We start from the raw sequence: 11,947 nt of genomic DNA, 5'->3' as shown, positions 1-11,947 counted from the left end.
TCTCCAGTATATTATGCTGGAACTGTCCGTGTGTTGGAGTTCCAGCATAATATGCTGGAAGTTCATACACAGGTGCACCGAACTCTAGTATATTATGCTGGACCGGTCTCTGTTGCAGCAAAATAGTGGCTATTTTTCATTGAATTAGTAAATACTGGCTATTTTTGAATGACCAGTCCAAAAACTGGCTAGACTGTGCTATTTTTACTGCTATACACCTTTCTCCTTGTCTCTTCTATTTTTATGCTAAAATCAGCTTTTCTTCACCATGGTCAGAAGGTGTATGCCTATTTTGAGCTAAGATCGTCCTTCCTTTTGGGTTGCCTTGGTATTCTAATGTCGTTTTTCCTTTCTAAGTCTAAAAGGACGTGGAATCCCTTTTGTTTCAGACCAAATCTCACTACATCAAGAAAAAATCTGAAGCAAATCACCAAGACAGATATTCAATTTCAAACGGCTAAATTTTCAGAAATCAAAGCCACACCCGTGACTTCTTCCCTTTTGAAATTTGAAAAATCCTAACTCTAAATCTCTCCACCTATAAATACTTTCTAAAGGTCACAACCGTGAGGGGAGGGAAAAAGAGGCGAGCGGCAACCATTTCCTGAGAATTCGAGATTTTTTAGTCACCTACATCACTCAACTGAGCCGCTGCTCCACACCCTAAAAACACTACTCTTCTTCTCTTCACCACTGTTATTGTCTCAAAAAAAAAATCTAAATCTTTTCGGTGAACTTTGACCGTGACAGATCATTCCGATCGAGGTTCGAATCTTTTCATAACGAGAGAGTAGATTCGAGACCACCACCGACCCAGTTCACTGCTCCCAAACAAGTCAGTGTTCTTTCTTTCACTTGCTTTTGTTTGTTCCAAATAATTTATGCTCTGTAATGTAGTTTAAAAGGTGTTGATTTGCTTCTCTGATCCCGTGCGTTTAGATGCCATGACTATGGGAATCTATGGTTTCCATGTAACTGAGTGATAAATGACCATTAAATAAAAAAGCTTATGTGATCATTCTGCGTTTGTATAGCAGTGTTGGTTCTTGATCAATGTGATGTCATTATCTAGCTTAATTTAACAGTTTGTTTAGGTGTTTGAGTCTAATGGTTGATTAACAATGACTGCTAGCATACCTCACTACCGTCTTGAGTAGATAATATATGTAGATCTACTATTGCATCAATACCATATCTTAAGGTTTCATTACTGAAGTTAAGAGATCTATGTTTGTCTAAAGAAGTAGTCGTATTTTTCTCTCGAAGTTGAGAGCTAAATGTGTATTTTGTATTTTGGTACATCATGTTAGCAATTATGAATTTATGACCTTTCCATGCCTAAGCTATTCTTAACTTGAATGTAATTCTGTTGTAATAATTAGTTTTGATAACACAGATTCATGAGATAGAACTAGTAAGCTATGCAATTTTCAGCAGTAATAATCACATTAGCTAGACAAATGCTTTTCATGCGCTTTAAGACCCATTGATGAAACCAAGTTTAGTTCTCAAATATGATGGTTAGACATCTATTCTCAAAATCTAAAGTACTATTTCAATGTCTCTTATCCTAGCCGTATGAGTCTTATTTGAAATCGTCTTGAGTCTTCATTTTTTAATTAGATGCAACATCCATTGATGTTTGAGTGTTGATAGTTTAGTTCTACTGTTGAAATATTAACATATTTGAAGTTAGTTATAAACAAATATTATCATGATCTTCTGTGGTTGTATGTTATACTTCTCCAATAATTCATAATCAAATTCCTACTCTACTCATTTTCTTTTCATTCTTTGCTTTTTTTTTTTTTTTTTGCATAAATACATCGGAGCCATGGCGAGTATTAATGTGAGACTCAACACTACCCGAGCATGGAGTCATTACTTCCTACACCGTCTTCCTTAGAATGCACCAAATAGCAAGAAAACAAGCGAAACGCTTTGGGGCGCCTATGGCGTTCTTCTTCTTTTAATTTTTTGCCATTCATTTTATCTAACTTTTTGTGATTATTAATTTACTTGTGTATTTGGGTTTTATCTCAAGTTTGGATTTAATTATTTAGGTTCTTTGCTATACTTATATCACATAGGATACGGTAATTAGAATGAGGAATCTAAGATCGGTAGTCTGATAACTTTTTTTTTTTCTTATTTGCCATTAGAGTATTGATTTTCTAGTAAGCTTAGTACTATATTTCAAACACATTTTTAGAAGTTACTTTGTTAAAGTTGACGCTTTCGAAAAGCTAGTTGTTAGACTCGTTGCCAATATTGCTAAATTGGAGTTTTCTTTTGTAAATGATGCAAACCATATAAGTCTTTCTAGGAACTAATTTTTAGTGGTTTAATTACTTGAGTAATTTCAGATTTGATATTCTCTTACAATCAGTTTATTTCTTTCAAAATTTAAATGATTGTTACTTTAAAGATATAAACCCTTATTGTAGTTTCATATGGAAAAGCTTTTCTTAAAATATAAGAGGTAAGGTCCAAACTGTTTATTCGTGCGAATTTGAAATATGCATGAAAGTAATTTTCTTTCTCAATTATAAATGTATACCGAGGGGACTCATTTCTTTCTTCCTAATGTTATTACACAGGTATTTTTTTTTTATCGACAAACTTTTTCAAAATACACACACATATTGCTACTTAATTTTTAAAATCAATTAACCTAAGTTTGGTCAGTTAACTGTAATTAACGGATCATATAGGGTGCTTTTACAACCTTCCCTATAGGATTAATTAGAACTCTTACTCATAAACTTAAGTTAAGCAGACCATAAAATAGAGTTAACTTTAAGCATTACTAAGCTATAATTGGTGTCCTAATTCACCTTAAAACTAATTAGGTGGCGACTCTCTTTAATTAATTAAACCTTCAGAATTACCAATATGTTATACTCTAGTTTGACCCGTATTAAAATGGGGTATAACAGTGGTATAAGATTTTGGGGTTGAAACCCATGCGGTGAGATAAGGTGGGCTTGATACGCGTGGCTAGTAGGGGAACTATTAGAAGTCATGTGGTATGATAGGATGGGCTAAAACGTGATGCTATTTCGGAAAAATGATTGCAGAATCTCTCGGGGTTGGAGGTCTAATAGTAGTCACATCAAGTCCTCCCCATCTTACTAAGAATAACTAGCGAGAGGAATACTACCGATTATCTATGAAAGAGGGCTTTTAAGAATGAAAAAAATCTTATCTTTAGGATAGAGAGCCCCCTACCTACCTTTTCAGATAAGAGTGAGGCTCCCGTGGTGATATAAGGAAAGATTATGAATTTTTCTTGTGATTTAAGACTACAAGGTGGTACCTCGGTAGTGACTCATGTTGGTATTCTCTATTGCTGCACTTGTCTTCGGTTGTTTGTTTTTCTTAGCATGTCCTTTCCTTGTTTTTCTCCGTGTTGCATTATTTGCTTTAGTTTCGTGTAGTTATCCTTGATATGTATTTGCTGTGTCAATTTTATTGCTTTCATTACTACACCGCCCTACACATGTTCAGTTTCTTTTCTTATTTATTCCAGTAGGGCCACTACTTTACCGAGGTTAAGCTTGGCACTTACTGGGTACCGTTATGGTATACTCATGATATGCTTTTGCACATTTTTTATGCAGATCCAGGTACCTCCTACCAGTCTAGGCATCATTGAGTTGAGTTTGTACATGGAGACTTCAAGGTACACTTGCCAGCGTCCGCAGGCCTTGGAGTCACCCTCTATCTACTTTTATATATTCCTTCTTTTACTAGTTACAGTTGTATAGGGGTGACTATTATGTCGTTGTAGAGCTTGTGACTCGATATCACCAGGTTTTGGGAAAATTGTATATGTTGAGCAGCGGAGTTTATTTTATATATTTGTTGAGTATTTGAGAGTTTATTATCATTTTAGTTATATTCTCATGTTGTTAGGCTTGCTTAGTCTTAGAGAGTAGGTGCTATCACGACATCCTACGGAGGAAAATTGGGATCGTGACAAGTTGGTATCAAAGCTTTAGTTTTATAGGTCTTATGAGTCACAAGTAAGTTTAATAGAGTCTCGTGGATCGGTATAGAGACGTCTATTTTCGAGAGGCTATGGAACTGTTAGGAAAAGTTTTACTTCTTTGATTTCTTATCGTGCGAATTGGTTGATTTTGAAATTAAATCTCTGTCTTTCTATTCTCTCATAGATGGTGAGAACGCGCACAGTTAGATCTGATGATCAGACACCCGCGACCGCTGCTAGAGCCACGAGAGGCTGGGGCTGAGGTAAAGGTCGAGGACGGGCATGTGGTGCAGCCAGAGCACCGGCCCGAGCTGCTACAGAGGAGCCACCAATAGCTCCAGTTGAAGGGAAAACATCTGATGCACCTGTTACTACCCCTGCACTTTAGGGACTCTCGCCCAATTTTGAGCATATTCGGCACTTTAGCTCAGGCGGGGTTGATTCCACATGCTCCTGCCACATCTCAGGCCGGGGAGGAGCACAAACTCTCGCCGCCTTACCCTAGAGCAGCGGGTCCAGGTTGACCAGGTCCTAGAGGTCATACCAGTGCAACCGATTATCCCAGTTTAGCCCGAGATTAGGGCAGCAGTATCTAAGGATGAGCAAATCAGGCTCGAGAGGTACAAGAAGTACCACCCTCCTACTTTCAGCGGCTTAGCTTTAGAGGATGCACAAGGTTTTCTTGAGGAGTGCAACAGTATCCTCCGTACTGTGGGTATTGTGGAGTCGAGTGAGGTTGCTTTCACTACATTATAGCTTAAGGGAGCGGCTTATCAGTGGTGGCGAGCGTATGAGTTGGGTAGCCTAGCCAAGGCAGCTTCACTCACATAGGATCAATTCTTAGAGATGTTCATGAGGGAGTTTGTTCCCTAGAGTCTTAGGGATGCATGGCGCATAGAGTTTGAGCACTTGCGCCAGGGTGCTATGACCGTATCGGAGTATGCAGTCTGGTTCAGTGATTTGTCCAGGCATGCACCAACCTTGGTTGTTACGGTCCGAGAGCGAGTTCGTCGATTATCGACGGGCTCAACCCTGGTATCAGATTCAGCGTGGCTCGAGAGTTGGAGATGGACATCCTATGCTAGCAAGTAGTGGAGATCGCTAGGAGAATGGAAGGTATGTGGGCCCGAGAGAGAGAGAGGATAGGGAGGACAAAAGGCCTCGAGATTTTTTGGAACATATAGTGGTGCCCATGCCCTAGTGGCAGCTCGTCATGGTAGGGGCTATGTGAGCCGCCCCGTTCATTCAGCACTTCCAGCTTCCTACGGTATTTCGGACTCTCCCAAGCTTGCCCATTATGCACTGACACTGTCTAGTGCACCTCTTGCATGGCGTGCTTTCAGCGGTCAGTCCAACCGATCAGTCCCGAGCCAGTTCCAGCAGCCACATCCTCCGAGAGCTTATTTTGAGTATGGTGACACTCGTCATATGGTGATGGAGTGCCCCAGAATCAGGAGGGGTGCACCTCCACAGACTACTCAGGCTCGGCGTATTCCACAGGGTCCTAAATCTTCTCAGGCCATGGTTACCGCACCAGTTGCTACTCCACCTGCCCAGCCAGCTAGAGGTGGTGGTAGAGCGGGGAGAGGTCGCCTTAGAGGGGGAGGCCAGGCCAGATGTTAGGCTCTCCTACTAGGACGGAGGCAGTTGCATCCGACACAGTTATCACATGTATTGTTCTGGTTTGCCATAAAGATGCATCAGTCTTATTTGATCAAGGCTCCACTTATTCCTATGTATCATCTCACTTTGTTCCATATTTGGGTATATTCCGTGATTCTTTGACTTCTCCCATCTATGTTTCCACGCCTGTGGGAGATTCCATTGTTGTTGACCGTGTGTATTGGTCGTGTTTAGTTGTTCTTAATGGTTTTGAGACCAGAGCCGATCTATTGTTCTTAATATGATAGATTTTGATGTTATTTTGGGCATGGGCTGGTTGTCACCCTATCATGCTATTCTTGATTGTCACACCAAGACCGTGACGTTGGCTATGCCAGATTTGTCGCGGTTGGACTGTAAGGGTATTTTGGATTATGTTCCTAGCAGGGTGGTGTCTTTTCTTAAGGCATAGAGGATGGTTGGGAAGGAGCGTGAGGCATATCTTGCATTTGTGAGAGATGTCAGTATTGATACTCCTACCATTGAGTCAGTTCCGGTAGTAAGGGACTATCCGGATGTGTTTCCAGTGTATCTTCCGAGCATGCCGCCCGATAGAGACATCGATTTTGGTATTGATCTATTGCTAGGCACTTAGCCCATTTCTATTCCACCATATCGTATGGCCCCGGCATAGTTGAAGGAATTAAAGGAGCAGTTGCAAGAGTTGCTTGATAAAGGTTTCATTCGGCCGGGTGTATCACCTTGGGGGTGGTTTGTTTGTAAAGAAGAAGGACGGTTCGATGCGCATGTGTATTGATTATCGATAATTGAACAAGGTTATAGTGAAGAACAGGTATCCATTGCCACGCATTGATGACCTTTTTTATTAGCTACAGGGTGCTAGAGTGTTTTCAAAGATTGATTTACGGTCAGGCTATCATCAGTTGAATATTCGGGAGCCGGGTATTTCGAAGACTGCCTTTAGGACTCGGTAAGGTCATTACGAGTGTAAAGTCATTTGGGATGACCAACGCCCCAGTTGCATTCATGCACTTGATGAACAGTGTATTCCAGCCCTATCTTGACTCATTCATCATTGTGTTTATTGACGACATCTTGGTGTACACCCGGAGCCGGGAGGATCATGATGAGCACCTAAAGACCTTGCTCCATACCTTGAGAGAAAAGAAGTTGTATACAAAATTTTCAAAGTGTGAATTCTGGCTTGATTCGGTGGCATTTTTGGGTCATGTAGTGTCGAGTGAGGGGATCAAGGTAGATCCGAAGAAGATTGAAGTAGTGCAGAGTTGGCCTAGACCGTCTTCAGCTAATGAGATCGGGAGTTTTCTTGGTTTGGCAGGATATTACCGTCGATTCGTAGGGTTTTCTCATCTATTTCCGCACTTATGACAAGATTGACCTAGAAGGGTGCTCCATTCAGGTGGACCGAGGAGCGTGAGGATATCTTTCAAAAGCTCAAGACTGTCATGACTACAACCCCTATTTTGGTGTTGCCTATGGGCTCATGGTCTTACACTGTATATTGTGATACGTCACATGTTAGCCTCGGCGCGGAGTTGATTCAAGGCGGTAGGGTGATTGCCTACGCGTAACTGAAGGTGCATGAGAAAAATTATCCTGTCCACGACCTTGAGTTAGTAGCTATCTTGCCTTGCGAAGTTTGGCGGCACTATTTTTGTGGTATCCCTTGTGAGGTCTATACCGACCACCAGAGTCTACAACATCTGTTCAAATAGAAAGATCTTAACTTGCGGCAATGAAGAAGGCTAGAGTTGCTTAAGGAATATGATATCACCATTCTGTATTATCCCAGAAAGGCCAATGTGGTGGCCGATGCCTTGAGTCGTAAGGCGAAGAGCTTGGGCAGTTTAGCATATCTACCGGTAGCAGAGAGGCCATTAGCATTGGATGTTCAGGCCTTGGCCAACCAGTTTGTTAGATTGGATGTTACGGAGCCGAGTCGAGTTTTGGCTTGTGATTTCTCGATCTTCTATATATGATCGTATCAGAGAGTGTCAGTATGACGACTCCCAACTACTTTTCCTCAAGGATACGGTTCAGCACAGCAATGCCAAGGAAGTCACTATCGGGGATGACAGTGTGTTATAGATGCAAGGTAGACTATGTGTACCCAATATAGATGGATCGCGTGAGTTGATTTATCAGGAGGTTCACAGTTCGCGGTACTTCATTCATCCGGGTGCCTCCAAGATGTATCAGGACTTGAGGAAGCACTATTAGTGGAGTAGAATGAAGGAGGACATAGTAGAGTATGTAGCTCGGTGCCTAAATTGTCAATAGGTGAAATATGAGCATCAATAGCCAGGTGGATTACTATGGATTTTGTTGTTGGGCTCCCACGGACTCAGAGGAAGTTAGATGCAGTATGGGTGATTGTGGATAGGTTGACCAAGTTGGCTCATTTTATTCCAGTGGTGACTACTTGTTCTTTAGAGCAGCTGGCTCAAGTCTACATTCGCGAGATTGTCAGACTTCATGGTGTGCCGGTATCTATCATCTCTGATCGGGGTACGCAGTTTACACCGCGATTCTGGAGGGTCGTACAGCATGAGATAGGCACACAAGTGGAGTTGAGCACATTATTTCACTCTCAGACGGACGAACAGTCCGAGCGCACTATTCAGATATTGAAGGATATGCTTCGTGCGTGTGTGATGGAGTTTGGGGGTTCTTGGGATCAGTTCTTGGTGCTTGCAGAGTTTGCCTACAACAACTATCAATCGAGCATTCATATGGCTCTGTATGAGGCCTTGTATAGAAGGCAATGTCGGTCTCCGGTGAGTTGGTTTGAGCCGGGTGAGTCTGGGCTAGTGGGTACAGACTTGGTTCAGGATGCTTTGGAGAAGGTTAAATTGATTCAAGATCGGCTTCGTACAGCCCAATCAAGACAGAATAGTTATGCGGATCGGAAGGTTCGCGACATTGCATTCATGGTTGGGGAGTGGGTCTTGCTCCGGGTTTCGCCCATGAAGGGTGTTATGAGTTCGGAAAGAGGGGCAAGTTGAGCCCTAGGTATATCAGACCTTTTGAGATTCTTGAGAGGATGGGAGAGGTGGCCTACAGGCTTGTACTACCACCTAGTCTAGCTGCACTTCATTCAGTACTCCATGTTTATATGCTTCGAAAGTATCACGGCGATCCGTCTCATGTGTTGGATTTCAGCTCAGTCCAGTTGGACAAGGACTTGTCATATTTTGAGGAGCCGATGGCCATTTTGGACAGGCGGGTCCAAAAGTTCAGGTCAAAGAATATTATTTCGGTGAAGGTTCAGTAGAGGGGTCAATCAGTTGAGGAGGTGACTTGGGATATCGAGAATGATATGCATAGCCGTTATCCTCATCTTTTCACCACTTCAAGTATGTCTCTATACTCGTTCGAGGACACACGTTTGTTTTAAGAGGGGGAGGACGTAATGACCAGGCCGATCGTTTGAGTATTTTAGCCCCAATCCCCTATTTATCGCCTCACCTATGTTATAAACTTGTCGGGGTGTTTGGTTTTGGTTTTGATTTTGGGTGAGTTTCGGAGTGAAATGGGACACATAGTCCCTAAGTTGGAGGTTTAAGTTGTAAGAGTTGACCGTAGTTTGACTTTTGTGTAGATGACTCCGGAATGGAGTTTTGATGGTTCCAAAGCTCCGTATAGAAATTTTAGACTTAGGAGCATGTTCGAATGTTGATTTGGAGGTCCATAGTCCGTCTCGGCGTGAATTGGCGGAAGTTAGAAAGTTGAAGATTTAGAAGTTTGAAAAGTTTGACCGGGAGTTGACTTTATTATGTCGGGGTCGGGTTCCGATTCCGGAAATTAGAATAGGTCTGTCATGTCATTTATAACTTGTGTGCAAAATTTGAAGTCAATTGGGGTTGTTTTGGTATGAATGGGCTTTAGTTTTGAAATTCGGAAGTTCATAAGTTCCTTAGGCTTGAATTGATGCGCGATTCGTGGTTCTAGTGTTGTTTGATGTGATTTGACGCTTCGATCATGTTCGTATGATGTTTTAGGACTTGTTGGTATGTTTGGATGAGGTCCCGGGGGCCTCGAGTGTAATTCGAATCATGTTCTGCGCATTTCGGAACCTTAAAAACCAATGAATCTGCTGCTACTGGTTTCCTTATACGCGATCGCGAAGAAGATTAACACCTGGGCAGAATTTAGAGTTCAAAAATGAGGGTTCATCTCATTTTTCATATTTTGGGCCTAGAGAGCTCGGTGTGAGGCGATTATCGAGGGTTCTTCAAGGAAATTGTTGTGGTTAGTGAATCTAACCCGGAATGGACCATATTTCATGAATCTATTGCTATTTTCATCATCTAATTAGGGATTTGAGTTGGAAATTTGGGGGAAATTGTTAGAACTTCCTAGACTAAATTTTTGAGTTTTGAAAGGCGATTTGAGGCCGTATTTGAGTACTTATATGGTTGGACTCGTTATCGAATGAGTGTTTGGATTTTGTAACTTTGGTCGAGTTCTGAGACGCGGACCCATGTTGAACTTTTGAGTTGACTTTTTATTTCTTTGTAAAGATCATAACTTTATTACTCGATTTAGTTTCCTATAGTTTATATTTATGGTATGAAGTTGTCTTGGCTAGATTCGAACTGTTCGGAGTTGGATAATCGAGGGAAAGGCCTATTAGTGGATTGAGTTAGCATGTTTTGAGGTAAGTGTCTTGCCTAACTTTGTGTGGGGGAATTACCCCTTAGGATTGGTGTTGTTATCGTGATAATTGTGATGTGTGGAAGCCGTGTACGCAAGGTGACGAGTGTCTAAATGGGCTAAATGTGAAAATTTACCAGTTTTTTTTATGTAGATTCCTTTCATGCCTTAATTGAGTTAACTTAACATGTCATATCCATCATCATTCGTCAAATTTCACATGTTCTACTTGCCTTATCTTTTACTTGCTAATTGCTCTACATGTTTAGTTGAAGTTCTTGTTTCCTTTATTCTATATTCATGATTTAACCGTTGAACTCTTTACTTGAAGTTGTTATTCTTAGAATGTCTTGTTGTTGAAATTGGTATTGAGTTATAAGGGTCGTAATTCGCATTGAGGCAAAGTGTTAAGTTATGAAATACCGTTCTCGTTGAGTTATACATTTTCGGTTGTCATTGTTGATACTCTTGTACACCTTGTAGTTGAGTTATGGGCTACTTGTTGTGAAAATACTATTGTTGTTGGTTTCTTGGCAAGATTGTGATACTGGGCACTTGAGGTGCGATTTGTGATACTTTGTGATATTTGATACACATGCGGTGGTGTAAGATTTTGGGGTTAAAACGCATGCGGTGAGATAAGGTGGGCTTGATACGCGTGGCTAGTAGGGAAACTACTAGAAGCCATGCGGTGTGATAGGGTGGGCTAAAATGCGGGATCCTATTTCGGGAAAATAATTTACAAAACTAGATGCTAGGCTCCCGCGATGATATAAGGAAAGATTGTGAATTTTTCTTGTGATTTGAGACTACGAGGTGGTACCTCGATAATGACTCATGTTGGTATTTCTCTATTGCTGCACTTGTCTTCGGTTGTTTGTTTTTCTTAGCATGTTTTTTCCTTGTTTTTCTCCGTGTTGCATTAATTCCTTTAGTTTCGTGTAGCTATCCTTGATATGCTATTTGCTGTGTCAATTTCATTGCTTTCATTACTACACTGCCCTACACCTGTTCAGTTTCTTTTCTTATTTATTCTAGTAGGGCCTTGACCTGTCCTCGTCACTACTTTACCGAGGTTAGGCTTGACACTTACTGGGTACCGTTGTGGTATACTCATGTTATTCTTCTGCATATTTTTTGTGCAGATCTAGATACCTCCTACCAGTTCAGGCATCAGTGAGTTGAGCTTGTACGTGGAGACTTCAAGGTACACCTGCCAGCATCTGCAGGCCTCGGAGTCACCCTCTATCTACTTTTATATTTTCCTTCTTTTATACTAGTTACAGTTGTATAGGGATGACTATTATACCGTTGTAGAGCTTGTGACTCGGTATCACCAGGTTTCGGAAAAATTGTATATGTTGAGCAGCGGAGTATATTTTATATGGTTGTTGAGTATTTGAGAGTTTATTGTTATTTCAGTTATATTCCGCATGTTGTTAGGTTTACCTAGTCTTAGAGAGTAGATGCCATCACGACATCATACGGAGGAAAATTGGGGTCATGGCTCTCCATCTCTCCTTATACCTACCAAGGTCAATCTTTTACACCTCCTAATTGGGGCATATGTGCTTCTCCTCTTTATATGTCCGAACCATCTCAGTCTCGTCTCCTGCACCTTATCATCCGCCGGGCCTGCTCACACCTTTTTTC

At 41.4% G+C, this 11,947-nt stretch overlaps 1 long non-coding RNA gene across 1 annotated transcript; it reads left to right on the top strand.

Annotated features, from left to right (window-relative positions):
- The first annotated feature begins 262 nt into the window (after positions 1-262).
- Positions 263-3,879, top strand: LOC109241129. The gene is made up of 2 exons (XR_002070184.1): positions 263-835; positions 3,624-3,879. It is a non-coding gene; the product is annotated as an uncharacterized LOC109241129 (long non-coding RNA).
- The last annotated feature ends 8,068 nt before the right edge of the window (positions 3,880-11,947 follow it).

The sequence above is a fragment of the Nicotiana attenuata genome, unplaced genomic scaffold (assembly GCF_001879085.1).
Source record: "Nicotiana attenuata strain UT unplaced genomic scaffold, NIATTr2, whole genome shotgun sequence".
Lineage (NCBI taxonomy): Eukaryota > Viridiplantae > Streptophyta > Magnoliopsida > Solanales > Solanaceae > Nicotiana > Nicotiana attenuata.
This window is presented reverse-complemented; position numbering and strand designations above follow the sequence as displayed.